General features: G+C 34.6%; 1 long non-coding RNA gene across 2 annotated transcripts; it reads right to left on the bottom strand.

Moving 5' to 3' along the window:
• Positions 1-5,412: 5,412 nt before the first annotated feature.
• On the bottom strand, positions 5,413-13,568 carry LOC110113135. Of its 2 annotated transcripts, none has more exons than XR_003700765.1 (3): positions 13,284-13,568; positions 5,854-6,601; positions 5,413-5,775 (listed from the first exon to the last, which is right to left on the bottom strand). It is a non-coding gene; the product is annotated as an uncharacterized LOC110113135 (long non-coding RNA). The 2 variants fall into 2 exon arrangements; XR_002305111.2 differs by having other exon boundaries at positions 5,854-6,260; positions 13,284-13,559.
• Between the last annotated feature and the right edge of the window lie 1,925 nt (positions 13,569-15,493).

Raw genomic sequence — 15,493 nt, 5'->3', positions numbered from 1 at the left:
TTGAGAGTTTTATCTACCAATTAAGTAAGAGTTCTTGGATTTGAGTCTTACGTATTTGATGTGTGTGTGAGTTTGCCTTTATTAACTTTATTTAGGGGTATCAATTTCGAGTCATGGGTCGAGTTCGGATCGAACCCGAAACTGACCCGGAACTATTCAAGTCAACCAAAACCCAACCCATTTTTGCAAACGGGTTGATTTTTTGGACTCAAACCCGGCTCGTTTCGGGTTTGGGTTAACCCGACACGACTCGAATGACCCAGTGCCAACAAAAAACTGCTAGTTAATTTTCTGGTCTTAAAACGGGTCAATCTCCGCTTTTTGGATAAAAAATGGATCAATCTTGGGTTGCGTGGTCAAAAATGTGTTTTCGGGTCAAAACGGGTCAATTTCGGGTCAACGGGTCAATCTGAACCCAACCCGATTTTCAAAAAAAGTCGAAATGTTGAACCAGAACCCGACCCGTTTCGGATTCCGGTTGACCCTAACCCAAAATTTTCGGATCAAGTTCGAGTCGGACTTTCGAGACGTGTCAATATTGACACCCCTAACTTTAATGTCATAACAAACACGTCAATTATAAAATATTAATACTTTTTTAGCACTAATTTTGATTTTACAAAATATAAAATATTTTTTTCTACGCAATGCCCTTCTGAACTTTATATATATATATAATTTGCATGTACTTTATTGAGCCAAACATGTTCAAGCGTTTTCTTCTTCAAACTCAACTTATTTGCTTAACGAACAAGCCAAAAAAAGGTTAATTAAGAGAGCATCACTGCAAATTTCAGATACTTTTTTACACTGCTATTAGTGATAGAATCCATTCCCACCACCATAAGTTTTGATATAAACCATCTTATAAGTTATAACCATCTATAACATGAAAATTTTTTCTAATAATTTTTCTACAGCAAGCTATATAAAATTTTGAAAAGAAAATTATGTGAGTCATTATAATATGATCAAGCCCAAATTTAAAATTAGCACTAGTATTAAAGCAGATATAACAATTTAAAAATTCATTTGATTAAAAAATTGTATCAGAATATCATAATTCAACTTTTCTCCTAAAAAAATTCATTATCTTAAATTATGATTATATCATTTTGGCTTCATACGAGGAGAGATTATTTTGTGCGGACTCTGGACGCAGCTCTACGTTCGGAAGCGAATCAAATGCAGCCACGTCAGCAGTACCGAGTAGTACCAAGCCTCGGTACTGAGCCGCGGTGTCGAGCGAAGGGATGACGTGGCACATTCTGGTTGGTCTCTGGATGTCGTTCGGCGTCCGCACAAAATAATTTTTCTCATATGGGACGGTTTTTTTACTACGTCTTAAAGCAACTTTTTAGCACTAAAAAATTAATTTAAGAAGTAGTAAGAAAGTCGTCCCAAACATAGCCTTTGATCCTCTTTCGCTTTTTATGATTTTGCCAATAAAGAGGAACTTAATTCAACGACATGGTTAAATGTGAATGAAGTGCAATGGTCTTAACAAGCACTATTTTTTTGGTGAAATGACCGGCAATGCCGACCCACTGAGCCTGCACCCACATGGCCACACGCATGCTAAAGACTAAAGAGGTTACTAAGAGCCATTAAACTTCTACCAGGAATAGGCCACATGCCATTCAGTAATAAATAAATAGATAAATAAATAAAGTAAGGCTCTCAAAGAAGGAAGTTGGACCACTGCAATGGTGGTAGGAATCCAACTCAAAAGCTTATAAAGATAAGAAGATTGTGTTGGAGCTCAATAAGGATAGAGATATCACAACTATGAGGTTACTCATAAACATTTTTAATTATACTGTAGATCGAAATAAGAGAGATTATATATAGGAATGAAGAACGAGTATAATCAATTTAAGTAATAAAGAGTCATGCATTGTACAGCAAATTCTATGGTTCGAAGTAGTAGCTAGCTAGGATTTTTCTATCTGTTCTCCACTAGAGAGATCAAATCCCTCGAATAATTAACAACATCAAACTTTCGTCCCATTACATAGGGTCGGTTACATAAATCCTTTTTCACTATTGTATCATGTTGAAAGTCAAATTCTAATTTAAATCTAATAAAGAAAGATCATTTCTAATATTTTCTAACCAAATCTTTTAATTAAGTCTATCTCTACCTTTTTAACATAAGTCAAATCTAATACCACTAATTTCCTAACTGGGTCATTGGATAGCCGACGTTTTACGTGACCAAATCATCTTAGACGGCTCTCTCTAATCTTATCTTCCATTGGAGCTACTCCAACCTTTTCTCGTATATGCTCGTTTCGTATCCTATCTTCAAGGGTAAAGCCACTCATCCACCTGATCGAGCATCCTCATCTCTGCAAAACTTAACTTAGTATTATACTTCCCTTTTAATTGGTTAACATTCGGCACCATAAAGCATTGCAGGTCTCACCACCATGTTATAGAATTTTCCTTTAAGTTTGAGGGGACTTTTCTATCACACAACAAGCCCGATGCTTTCTTCCACTTCAACCATCCAACTTGAATTCTGCTAATAATATCCCAATTTATTTTTCAATCACTCTGAACAATAGAACCAATATATCTAAAACGTGTACTCTTATTAATGACTTGATCGCTGAAAGTCACAATCCCCTCACTAGTCTAGTATTGTTTTCTAGAGAGAGAGAGAGAGAAGGATGGTTTACATTATTATTATTATTTTGATGGGCTAATGGAGGCAATGGCCTTTAGCCCCATTGTGTTAATGATTTTGCTCCTTTGGTTTGTATATTTTATTTATGACCAGCAAAACCAAATTAATTAAAGACAGCACCATCCTTTTTCTATGTCTTCCATTACCATTTCAATTATATCTTTTGTTGACAAACTAAATTATCTCTTTGAACAAAGGACCCTAAAACCAGATAGGCAGAAGATTGATTGAAGGCACTGAGATCCAAGTGGCGTTGAGGCAAAGAAATCTCCTGCGTGCGTGGGCTGCTCATGAAAGCTGTAGCGTAAATAATCTGGGTGGAATTCCACGTGTCACTTTGACCGGAGACAAAGTGGGCACTTGATGGGTTGACTAATTTCGTTGGGCATGCAGTTTCTTCTCGTTTGTTTGAACTTTAAGCAATGGGGTTAGACAACTAAATCTAAAGCAACGTGGAATGAGCTGAATGCAAAGAACGAGTGTGCTTCCTGAGTGTCAGCACAACGTTCTATAAAGTCAACGCAAATAGCTAAATAAAGTCAAAAAAAGAAAACGCGCGGCTGAAAGGAATTTGCAAGCCATTAACATGCAAAATAGTGGAGGTAGAAGAATGAAAGTACTGAAATGAGTGGAGGTTTAAAAAAAAAAAAACAGAAGAAACAGAAGAAAGCTATTCCCAACTTCTTTGATTTTTTATAAAATAATTTTTTAGCAAAAAAAATTTAATTAAAATTTTTTATACTAAAAAATTACTTTATAAAATATTGAAAAAATTGTCTCAAATTAAATCTTAAATTTAAAAAAGATATATTTCAGTGCATTGAATTTGCTTTTAAAAGATTTAATTACTCGGGCCTTGAGGCATTGTAAAGGGTGTGGGAGGTTCAAGAGTGGCTTTGGTGGAGTTAGAGAGGGAGCTACAAGGTTTTGTAAGAGAACAATCTACCAGAAAAGTCTCTTACATGATTTTGTTGGAATTATATGGGCATCCACATGAGGATGTGGGCTACTAATTAAGAAGTATAAATCATTCAATTGATCTTTCATATTTGTATAGAGGCTGGCTTAGTCATGTTTAAGAAATAGAAAAATCATTATTGTCTTCATTCATATTTATCATAGTGATTCACACATAGTAATAAAATAAACGGGAAGGCATTGTGCTGCTAATCAACCAAATTAATATGAAAACATTCAAATTAGGCCTTACTAACCTTACCATTTCAAATGAATTTTCCAAAATTTGAGTTTTGATGTTAATATGTTGATGTACTCTTCAAATCTTACAAAGTTTATCTTTGATACCAAGTTATGACTTAAGAATGGTGGGTTTGATAGATTATACACAAAATAATGGAGATTGAGTTATAGTTAAGTAGTCGACCGAGTAGGGATTTATGTGTTTGGTAGATAGCTATAAAGAGGGAGTGATTATTGCGTCTGGACACCGAACGTGTCCAGAGACCAATAAAAAAGCGTCACATTATTGGGTTCACTTTGCCACGCTCGTTACCGACCGCGACACCACTCGGTACCCTCGGTACTGTGTCCGAACAGAATAATTTTTCATAAAGAGGAGAGCGAAAACATATATAAATTAATATGTTTGAGATCGAAATCTCAAAATTAAATAATTTTATAATTAAAAAAAAAGGGTTTGTGAACAATGCGACACCAACTGTACACAGCAACAAAAATGTAGCTGCGAATGTTGTTTTGGGTGGATAGCTCGCAGAATTACAAACGGCCTTATCTAGTTAAATTGGAGATGTCATTATTAACATTGCAAATGGGATTTGGAGACGGCTCTCCATTGTGTTCATAGGCTTGATCTTTATCTTTTTTCAATTAAGGCTTCGTTCGGGACATCTTTTTTGTTGTTTTATAAAACATTTTTCTAGTACAAAAATTTCTTGAATTATAAAATTTAATACTAAAAAATTATGTTCAGAAGCAACAAGAAAGCTATCCCAAATGAAATGATCTTTATCAGTTAGCAAATCTTTACAAAGTTTAATATTTTAAACTATAGTATAAAACATTTTAAACTATGAGATCAATTTTTCTAATAATTATTATTTTCAGTTAGCAAATCTTTTTTGTTGGGAGGTGGAGCTAGATCTTGTGAAGAATGAAACTCAAGAAGATGGTAGAGCAGTTCTTGAGAAAATTATTAACTGTCGGTGGACGCTTTTGGCGGGGGTGATCAGTAGGGTTATTCTTTGGTTGTTCTTTATGAAAAGTGATTATATTTTGTTGTGTAAATCTAGGACCAAGGTGGAGATTGTTGAATATTTGTTTCTAGATTTAGGATTGCTTTTAGTTTAGGTTTCTTGTTTGGCATGTATGCCAATAGTGTAGCTATTTGTATAACTTTAGGAGTCTATATATATGAGCTCTTTAGGTTGTAATAGGTGGCCAAGAAGAAATAAAGTTTCTGGGCATTTGACTCTCTCTCTCTCCCTTCTTCCTCTCCTCCTCAAGAAGCTCATGTAGGAAGTGCTTCTTCCTCTCTAGAGAGCAAGGATTCTTACAAATATTGATTTCAAAATTCCTCAAAAACTTTCTTTAAAACAAGATAGAATAATAATTTCACAATCAAATTAGGTAAAAATAAAATGCTTATCATTTCCTAAAATATATATATATTTTTTATCAACAAGGAAGCAAATGACACCTAACATGACTTTCTAACAGCAAGCATTGCAAATAATTGTACATTGGAATTACTGACTATTGTGGCTTTTACTCTATAACCACAGTTTATTTAGTTAATTCAAGAAATTTGTGACTAATTGTTGCTTTTACTAGTTGTATAATAATAGTATATCATGCACTAAAACTGTCATATAAGAAACAAAGGTAAAGCAAAAAGTTCGAGTATATTGACCACAAAACTACAATATTCTAGCCGCCAAGTGTATCACAGTTATGTTCAGAAAATTTTCTTGTGTAGTCACTGGAGCATTTGTGCAAACACCTTGTGAGCACTGACCTGGGTGACTGGTGTCATTGAAGGCTGAATCAATGGGACTTCCACACCTACTTAGATCTTCATAGAGCTCATTCATAACCATTTGCACCTGCATTCCATTAGCATCAACACAAATGAAATATGACCAATTGTCAACACACGAGACAATGCCAATCTTTGCACAAACCTATGTGAAGTGGGAAGCCCGCTCGGAACGATGCACTGGCTCGGCAATTGGTTCCTGTCTGTCATGAAGAGAACGCAAAACTTCCATCTAATCAGCCCTGGAAAGACCGTTCGGCATATGAATATTGATCTACGCATGTTCAGCAGCCTCCAGTTCACAATGTGAGTAGCAGGCGCAGGTTCGAACTTGCCTTTCAAAACTTCATGTAGAAGCTGGACTGAGATCCCATCTATATCGTTCGAGTCAACCATCGCAGCAATTGCTTCATCAGTTGCAAGTTTGAGATCTGCTAGCTGGTCGCATTCCTCCACCTCAAGAGAGTTCAAAGCCTATTTGTCGTAGCCTTCAGTTTAGCGGGATTTTCGTGAGGTAGGGCGAGCTTGTGGAAGGGGGAGAAGGAAGTGGGCCTAGGAGATAGAGGTGAGATCAGGGCTAGGGCGAGTTCGGGTGCAGAGAGAAAGAGGCGGGCATGGGAGACGAAGGCATCTCATGCAACATTGTTAGTTCTAAGTTATGTAAAATGCTCTGTTTGCAAGTCACACAATAAAAAAAAAGGGATTTTTACATACATGCCACTTTATAACATGTATATTACATATTTAACACTCAAAATTTAAATATTACACTCCTACCACTCAAATACAAACTTAACCTCAAAAATACCACTCCCTTTCACTCCGTCTCTTCTCCGCTTCATTTCACGCTACCCTGCCATAAAAAATCTGCTCCTTCGGCCTTTCCCACCGAACTAAATTGTGCCAAAATTGTAGAACAGAAAATAAATCCATGCATTAACACATTAAGCCATTAAGTCATAAGTTTTTTGTTATTTTGTCAGCACACATTTGAGTTGTAAGAGTAGCTACTGTGAATAAAAAATGCAGAAAAATCATAGATGATGAACCACAGGGAATGCTTACAACTGTCCGCCTAATGATATGTAAATAGAGCCATAAAACCAGTGCTACCATGGTTTCGCTGCCGTGAATAAAGTCATAAAACCGATGCTTTGTGCGGAAGTGAATAAAAATGCAGAAAAATCCAAATATCTCACCAGTTCTCCGTGAATAAAGCCAGTGCTTGTGCGGAGTGAAGGCCACAGGCGGAAGAGCAGCTCAGGTTTCGATTTCGCTGAAACTTGTTCTCCCGCGAACGGGATAGAGTAAATGAAGCGGAGAAGAGACGGAGTGAGAGGGAGTGGTATTTTTGAGGTTAAGTTTATATTTGAGTGGTAGGAGTGTAATATTTAAGTTTTGAGTGTTAAATATGTAATATACATGTTATAAAGTGGCATGTATGTAAAAATCCCTAAAAAAAAATAAGATGAACAAGTGATATGGAGAGAGAGAAACTCCCACTTAAGGAATCAATATAAAGAGGCACAGAAATTGGACTCTGGTAATATAGATGAATGTCATCATGAGAAAATATCCCAATCAAGGATTTTAATTGTCAGGAAAATCATATTAAGTTTATCTTGCAGAGAACAACCTAACACATTGTTATAACGACTACATTCTGTAAACTTGAATATGATTATCTTAATCATGTTGCATTTTTAAAGATTGAGATGAATGCAGCAAATCGGCAAGCAAATATTACAGATTGTTGAATTCAAATCTATCTGCCAATTAGATCAAAACTTTACTTACAGATCAAACTAAAAAGAGAACAAAGAATGAAAAAAAGAAAAAAGATTCGCTAAATGGGCTCAAATACCAAAAAATTTCTCTCTCCTGAGCTCTACCTATGACCCCCAATTTATAGGTTTGTGTTGATCATTACGCACTACAAGATTGACCACACATAGTTATATAAATAAGAAAGATTATAAGAGCTAATCTTATATGACTGTCAATTAAAACTTTAGTGAATTATTTGTTTAGCCGCTATCCAAATGAAAGTCAAATATTTATCTAAAATAAGTCCTCGATCTCAAAGAAGACAACAATCTTACTGAGAGAGCTCATCTCATGAGTGAAAAGCATGAATAAAGTAAATATAGCCCAATATCTTCAGGGATAAGAGAAAATCCAGTTTGGACAAGATAAAGAGTGGAGAATTGGAAATGAATAAAGATTATGAAGGAGGGGGACAAGAACGAAGATATAACATATTGTCATGATTGTATCCCGAAAAACTGATGAGGGACATTCATATGAAACAATAATGTTCTTGCCCCACATGGTGACATTTTGCATTCAGTAATATCATTCTCTTGAGATATATGAGGAAAATAACTTTGAAGAAAAATATTATTAGCAGAGCTAAAAGTGCAAAAAATGAGACTACATAAATTCTAAAGCATTGTCGATGCATAAAGTTTTGATTAAGGAGGAAAAATAAATTTTTCATAAAATGGCTGAAATTTATTCAAGACCTCTGACCAACATTTGAAAAAGTAACTCAAATGACCTTTAAATAATCATCAATGAATGTATTAAAATAGTGATATCCTAAGTAAGGACAGAAAAAGAAGCTCAAATATCAGAGTGGACAAACACAAAAGAAATAATTCAATGACTAGTAGTAGAAGGAAAGGAAACAGGATGATGCTTTCTTAACTAGCAAGAAGAATAGCCAAACAAAAAGACAAAGTGAAAAACAAAATCCCAATGCCTGTCAACAAGAAGATGCACCAACCAATAATGATATTAATATGAAGCAATAATGGAGGAAAGAGCTGAAGGAATATCAATCGTCAAAGTTATAGATTACATCAGCTTCAATACATCAATCTTTCTTGAGTTAAGATCCTAAAAGGAAACACAATGATGTTTGGTTAATTCGCAAGAACGACCAAAGCAGGATAGAGATGAGGTGACAAACAAGCTTTTAATGTCTACTGCGAGGAGGATGACTCAACCGACAATGCCATTGATATGAAGTAATAATGGAAGAGAAGGCTGAAGAAATGTTAAATATAATGCTATAGATTTGATAGCTTCATCACCAACAATCATACTTCAATTGAGATCCTTAAAGATAATGAGTGAGAAAGTTACAAAATAATTATGAGTATGTAAAATAATGAATAGAAAATAAACCGACAAGAAATTATAAAATATTAAAACATTAAAAAAAGAAAGAAATTTGGAAAGATGTGCAATGCCCTTTACTAGAGACAAAAGAGGGAGCAACAAGTAACCATGAAAGGTGGTTGACATGTTAACATGAGGAGTTGAGAGAGATGCTTGAAATTGTTGAAGTAGCCGGTCATAGTCTTACTAAGAGATGATGACATTTTGAGGAGGAAGCACCATAAGAGGTTCATATGCATGTGAGGGAAAGCTGAAATTGGCTCAGCAACTAAAGGATGGTTAGTACAGTCAAAGATAGGGGAAGGGGAAAAATAACTCAATCACTACGATCACCATATGCCCCATAGAAAAGGTAGACTAACCAAGCATTGCCAGATAGGAGTCAAAAGCTCAATGAAGGGAACAACCTATGAGAAAGTACTTGCAATGTTGAGGATTAAAAAATATATGATCAACAAATCTGTATATAGTAAAGTGACAAATGAAGCTTGGAGAAAAAAGTAGCAATCAAGATATCCTCATTTTAGTTATGACAGGTCATCAAATCAATATGGCGGTCAACCTAGAGTCTAAAGGTTTTCGCTTGAGTGGATCAAAAGCTGAATATATGGAATGTAATTTTTGTAGTAATAGACCTAGTGGGGGGATTGTGACTTTGGGCGATCAAGTCATTAATAAGAGTACACGTTTTAGATATCTTGGATATATTGTTCAGAGTGATAGTGAAATAGATGGACATATTATCAGTAGAATTCAAGTTGGATGGTTGAATTGGAGGAATGCATCGGGCTTATTGTGTGATGGAAAAATCCCTCTCAAACTTAAGGGGAAATTCTATAAGATGGTGGTGAAACCTGTAATGCTTTATGGTGCAGAATGTTGGCCATTAAAAGAGAAGCATAATACTAAATTAAGTGTTGCAGAGATGAGGATGCTTAGGTGGATGAGTGGATTTATCCTTAGAGATATGATACGAAATGAGTTTTCACGTGAAAGGTTGGAGTAGCTCTAGTGGAAGAAAAGATTAGAGAAAGTCGCCTTATATGGTTTGGTCACATAAAACGACAGCCTTCTGATGACCCGGAAAGTAGAGGTATTAGATTTGACTTATATTAAGAAAGGTAGAGGTAGACCTAAAAAGACTTGGTTAGAAAATATTAGAAATGGTCTTTCTTTATTAGATTTAAATGAGAATTTGAATTTTAATAGGACATAATGGAGAAAAAATATTCATGTAGCCGACCCCACATAGTGGAACAAAAGCTTTATGTTGTTGTTGTTGTTGTTGTAGGTCATCAAATCAATAGAAAAAAATTGTAGTTCACCATACTTACCCTGTAGAGTACTTTAATATTCCTGGATGGGATAATCATTTTGTTGGATAGAAAACATGTCAAAGTAAATATTATATATCTTAGGCATGTTGTTTTTTTAGAAGTAGGAGGTGTAAAGTAAATCCCATGTTGCCTAGTCATCTCTATAAACATGACATTAGAGGCAATAGAGAGCTCGAGACTATTGAGTATCCAAGAGAAAGCAGTATAAAAAGTCATTAATGAACTCTATGAGAGAAAAGTAAAGAAAAGGGAAAGATTTAGGCAATCATGGATTTAAGAGAAGGCAAGGGAGCGATAGTTCACAAATTGAGGTCGCAAACATATGAGATTGGGTGGGATCACATGCTAGTGCTAGATTAAGAGTGTATTGAGTGTTAGAGTTTATATCAAAAATTGCGCAAACAAGAGAGCTTGAGTGTGAGATTGCATGTTATGGAACACAGTGTACCCAATGGGCGAACAACAGGGTGATAGAAAGTAAGCAAATTAAGCGGGAGAGAGCATTTGTGGGTGTTGTGTGAGGGGGAAAACTAGTGGAAGTGTGGTAGAGGATGCAAGCACATATAACCTCTGGGGTGGTTGTAAATATAGGATTTAGTATATGTAATATTTTTTATTTAGAGAAAATCTTATAAAATGTTGACTGATTGTGGGGTCTAATTTGCTGAAGTGTTGAGAATAAATGTAAATGAAAACCAAACGCCCAAAGAAATTTGCACAAATAGAACAAATGATCTTGGTCTTAATAAATAATGTTTGAACAAGGATTTAAATTTTAAGTATTTGTGAGAGCATTCTATTAATGAGATATGCAGCAATTACGACAACTTCGCCCTATAAATACTTAGGAATATTTTGATAGTAAACACTTGTAGATCTCAAGTATTTCCTATCAATCTTCAGAAAACAGCGAGCTTTCTCCACTAAAATCCACACAAAATCACAAAAACAGTAGATAATTTGTATTATTTGACGAAATAGAAACGGAAAATAGAAAGATACAGTTGATCCTCAATTCAAGAGGAGGATCGATCTCTCCCAAATCTCTAGATACCGCTAGAGCCCAAAGGAAAACCTAAATCTATAACCCTAGGAAAACAAAGTATTTAATGCATAAAAATCAAAAGGAAATCCATAAACAATCCCTACATTCAAATTTCCCTCCCAAAATCCCTAAAAAATCCTTCCTAAAAAGCTTTGTGGGCTTTGCAGCTCGTGCGGTTGTAGCAAGAGGCGGAGAATGTCCGCCTCGTTCGTGACTAGACCGGTCTCGCGTGGACTGGCTAGACTGGTCCAATGGACTGGTCTAACATATTTCTAAAAAATATTAGTGATCTAGCCTCCTCTAAGCGATGTTTACTTTTTCTTTCAACAGCACCATTTTATTAGAGGAGGTCAACACAGGAGCTGTGGTGGTTAATCGCTTTATGCATTAGATAATTTTCTACTATCAATCCTATGTATTCTTTAACACTGTTAGTTTTTAAGCCTTAAATTTTGGATTAAAATTAGGTGTGGATCATGGTACTAAAATGTTTAAAATTTTATCATGCTTCAATTTTTCTTTAATTAACTAAATTAAACAGATATGATTGCCTGTGAAGGAAATACACCATTTGACTCCAAAGAAATTTTTACGCTCGATGGTCCTTACACTCCAAAGTGGACTAAAGTAAAATGGTAGAAGCTTTGTATGCTTCATTGGGATAGGAACTAGGAGTGTGTTTAGTCAAATGACAAATTTCACATTTGAAAGGACTAAACTGTCTCCAAACCTATTGTGTTTAAAGTCACATCAACCAATTCGACGAGATGAATTCAACAAGCCTAAGACCATTCTATTCTAACACCATTAAGACACTCAAATGCTAGATGAATGATCTTTAATCAATGAGATCAATATGATTCGTTCAATATAGTGTTTTGCATTTGGCCAAATTTAAGAAAATGTACTTCCCAAAAAGATAGACATACGGCCTCACTTTCTATGTTAAGGGAGGAAAAGAGTTGAGAGAGTTAAAGAACTCTATTATATTTTTCAACGATCTCCACCGACAACCACCATAAATAATCACTGTTATAATAGCCTGGTTTTCTTCATCAAACTATCATCTCCTTACTATTAACATTTAACTGTGTTACTGGACTTCAATTATCAACTTATGACACTCGATTTGTATAATCCCTACAACGGGAATCAAATATTATTCTAAATTGTATAATCTTTTTTTCTTTTTCAATTGTGAAGAAGAGCAGATTCTTATATCTATAATTATATAATGGACTATTGTAATTGGGTCAGGTCCTGTTATTTTTTCTTTTACTTTTTCCATGTAAGAAAATATGATATCTAATAAATTATATATGTGTGCAAAATCTTTATATAAAGCTATAATACTAAACACAAACTCTACTATAACAAATTTTCTAGCACACAAAAAAGAATTTTACCCTTCAGACCTAATATAATCTCCTTTTAGGGTTTTATTTACTATTTTCTAACCCAACATCATCGAATTGGTGGTGGGTGCCAGAATGTCTACAGGATGAGGGCATGCTTTCAAAATTAGGGAAATAAGGGATCAGCAGTTTTCCCTCCCCGGTCTCCTCTTGTGGTAATTTTTGCTATCACAATGCAAAGGGACATACAGGCATTTATCATCGATCTCCACTATAATAAAAAGGATTCGTAACAAATCAGTATTGGCCTGGTGCCCTAATTTGTCATGAGATGTACCAACTTGCGTATATAAAAAAAGTGGTGAATATATCCCGTTGGAAACTTGCGGGCCGCTTGACGCCCTAACCTCCTGCCCTCATTCTCGATAAATACTGAACAATGTTGTATAACACTTGCTAAGAAGAAGAGGCAATCTAAATAATTAATCAATAATTGTTAATCGAACGATTGCCACCTAACGACTGAATGACAGTAGATCAAAGCTCATTAAATTAAACCGCCCAACCAAACAGTTGAGCTCCCTGATAGCTCGCCCAAAAAGGATTTGCTTCACATGCCTTCCTATTGATGAAGATGAGGATGATGACTTACGCAACGGGTTAGCTTAACGCAGCTTTGTATCAAGCATGTCGAGGTCGACGGTCGAAGAAGAGGCAGTTGAAGAATGCGGAGCTTCCTAAAGGACAAAGCGCCAAGCTGATAATGTTCTCCCCTAAGAGGCCCAAGGAGGGGTCTCGGTCTAGTTCTGCCTTCAGTCCCGACTTCCCTCGTCTTTCTCGATGACCCTAAGCCATCTCCAACCGGAAATACCTATTTTTCACATCTAATTGAATGTCATTTCTTTTCTTTTTTCGGGGGTGCTCTTATTTCCTTTTGATGCACTTCTTCTGGCAACAAATTTTTTTTATGTAGTCGCATAGTACAACTATGGATGTGATTTGAAGTTCAAATGAAGAAAATGGCGGACGGCATAGTGTGATATGGAGTTCGATTGAAGATGGTCTAAACTTGTCTACAAGTAGAAGTGGCGAAATTTAGCAGAATGTGGGCGAGCATTCACTGGGCGTAAAGAACAACTGATGAAAATAAAAGTAAATTATTTGAGTTTGCGACAAAAAATTTATACTTTTTCATATCAAATTTTGAACTTTTGTTTTCATATTTGATAATTACAATAATAATTATTCATATATATTATTAAATATGTTTTTTTTAATTCAAGAGAGATAGGCTCTTCACGTACTTCAATTAAAATTGATAGTGGACACTTCAAAATTTTATTCATTAATTTTAAATATCATTTCAAATGCATGACTAATTACTAAATAATTTATCTTAAAAAAATTTGATGTTTTCAAATAACTTAATACTAATAATCCAATTTAACATTTCAAGCAATTCTCAACTAATGAACTCAATATCAATAATATAATTTAGCTTTCAAATGATCATGCTTTAGCTCTTTTCTCTCATGTTAGTTCTTAAATATGAGGTAAACACCTAAATCCCACACCTTCGAGCAACGATGAAGCCCCTTGCCAAAATAAAAGATCAAAACTTCTAGCTTGCAAGCCCAATTGATTCCTTATAGTTGGGCATGCCCTTATGAGTAGTTTGTTAATTAGGATGGGAAGCGATCAACAAGCTAAATTAGACCTAAAAAACAAAAGGTTTAAACAAAGATATTAGAGGATAGTTTTTTATGTTTCAACTTTTTATAGATTTTCATGGAGTGCTAAAAGAAGAAACACATTTAGGATTTATTTGGGACGGCTTTCTTACTGATTCTTCTAATTTCTAATACAAAATTTTTAATTTTTGAACTATAAAGCTGTTTGAAGAAGCAGTAAAAAAACCGTCCCAAACGAAGTCTTAACCTTAAAATTTTAAGGAGTCATAATATTATCATGCTATATCTAGTAGCATACTGACTGCATTCAAATTTACAGTATATTACTCTTAATAAGGACAATTGCTACCATTTTCTCTCTACTTAAGTTTCTTGGATTTATAAGATGCCCATTTTGTATTTGACTTTCATTATTGGTTAATGATATTGATGAAGATGTTTTATATAGTATTTTTGGTATTATATAAATGCAATACCCATTTGTACATTAATTAGAATGCATGTTGACTAGAATAGGACTTGATAAGAATTTTAGATTTGATTGGCCTCATTAATATTTAGAAGATTGAAAAAAAAAGGCTTAAGAACTGATTTAGGAAAAAAAATCAACAAGGGCAAATTTGCCCTTGATGACTCTACGGTGCTGGTGTAGGGAGTGTTGCATGCGGCACCAAACTCTTCATTTAACCGACGACTTTCTTACTGATTCTTAAAGTTGCTTTCTACTTCAAAATTTTTAATTTTTGAACTAGAAGCAGTTTTAAGAAGCAATAAGAAAGCCGTCCCAAACGAAGCATTAACCTTAAAATAAAGAATCATAATATTATCATGCTATATCTAGTAGCATACTGACTGCATTCAAATTTACCGTATATTACTCTTAATAAGGACAATTGCTACCATTTTCTCTCTACTTAAGTTTCTTGGATTTATAAGATGCCCATTTTGTATTTGATTTTCATTATTGGTTAAAGATATTGATGAAGATGTTTTATATAGTATTTTTGGTATTATATAAATGCAATACCCATTTGTACATTAATTAGAATGCATGTTGACTAGAATAGGACTTGATAAGAATTTTAGATTTGATTGGCCTCATTAATATTTAGAAGATTGAAAAAAAAAGGCTTAAGAACTGATTTAGGAAAAAAAATCAACAAGGGCAAAT

The sequence above is a fragment of the Dendrobium catenatum genome, unplaced genomic scaffold (assembly GCF_001605985.2).
Source record: "Dendrobium catenatum unplaced genomic scaffold, ASM160598v2 fragScaff_scaffold_55, whole genome shotgun sequence".
In the NCBI taxonomy this organism is placed as follows: Eukaryota; Viridiplantae; Streptophyta; class Magnoliopsida; order Asparagales; family Orchidaceae; genus Dendrobium; species Dendrobium catenatum.
Note: the sequence above shows the minus strand (reverse complement) of the source record. Positions and strands in the feature narration are given on the sequence as shown.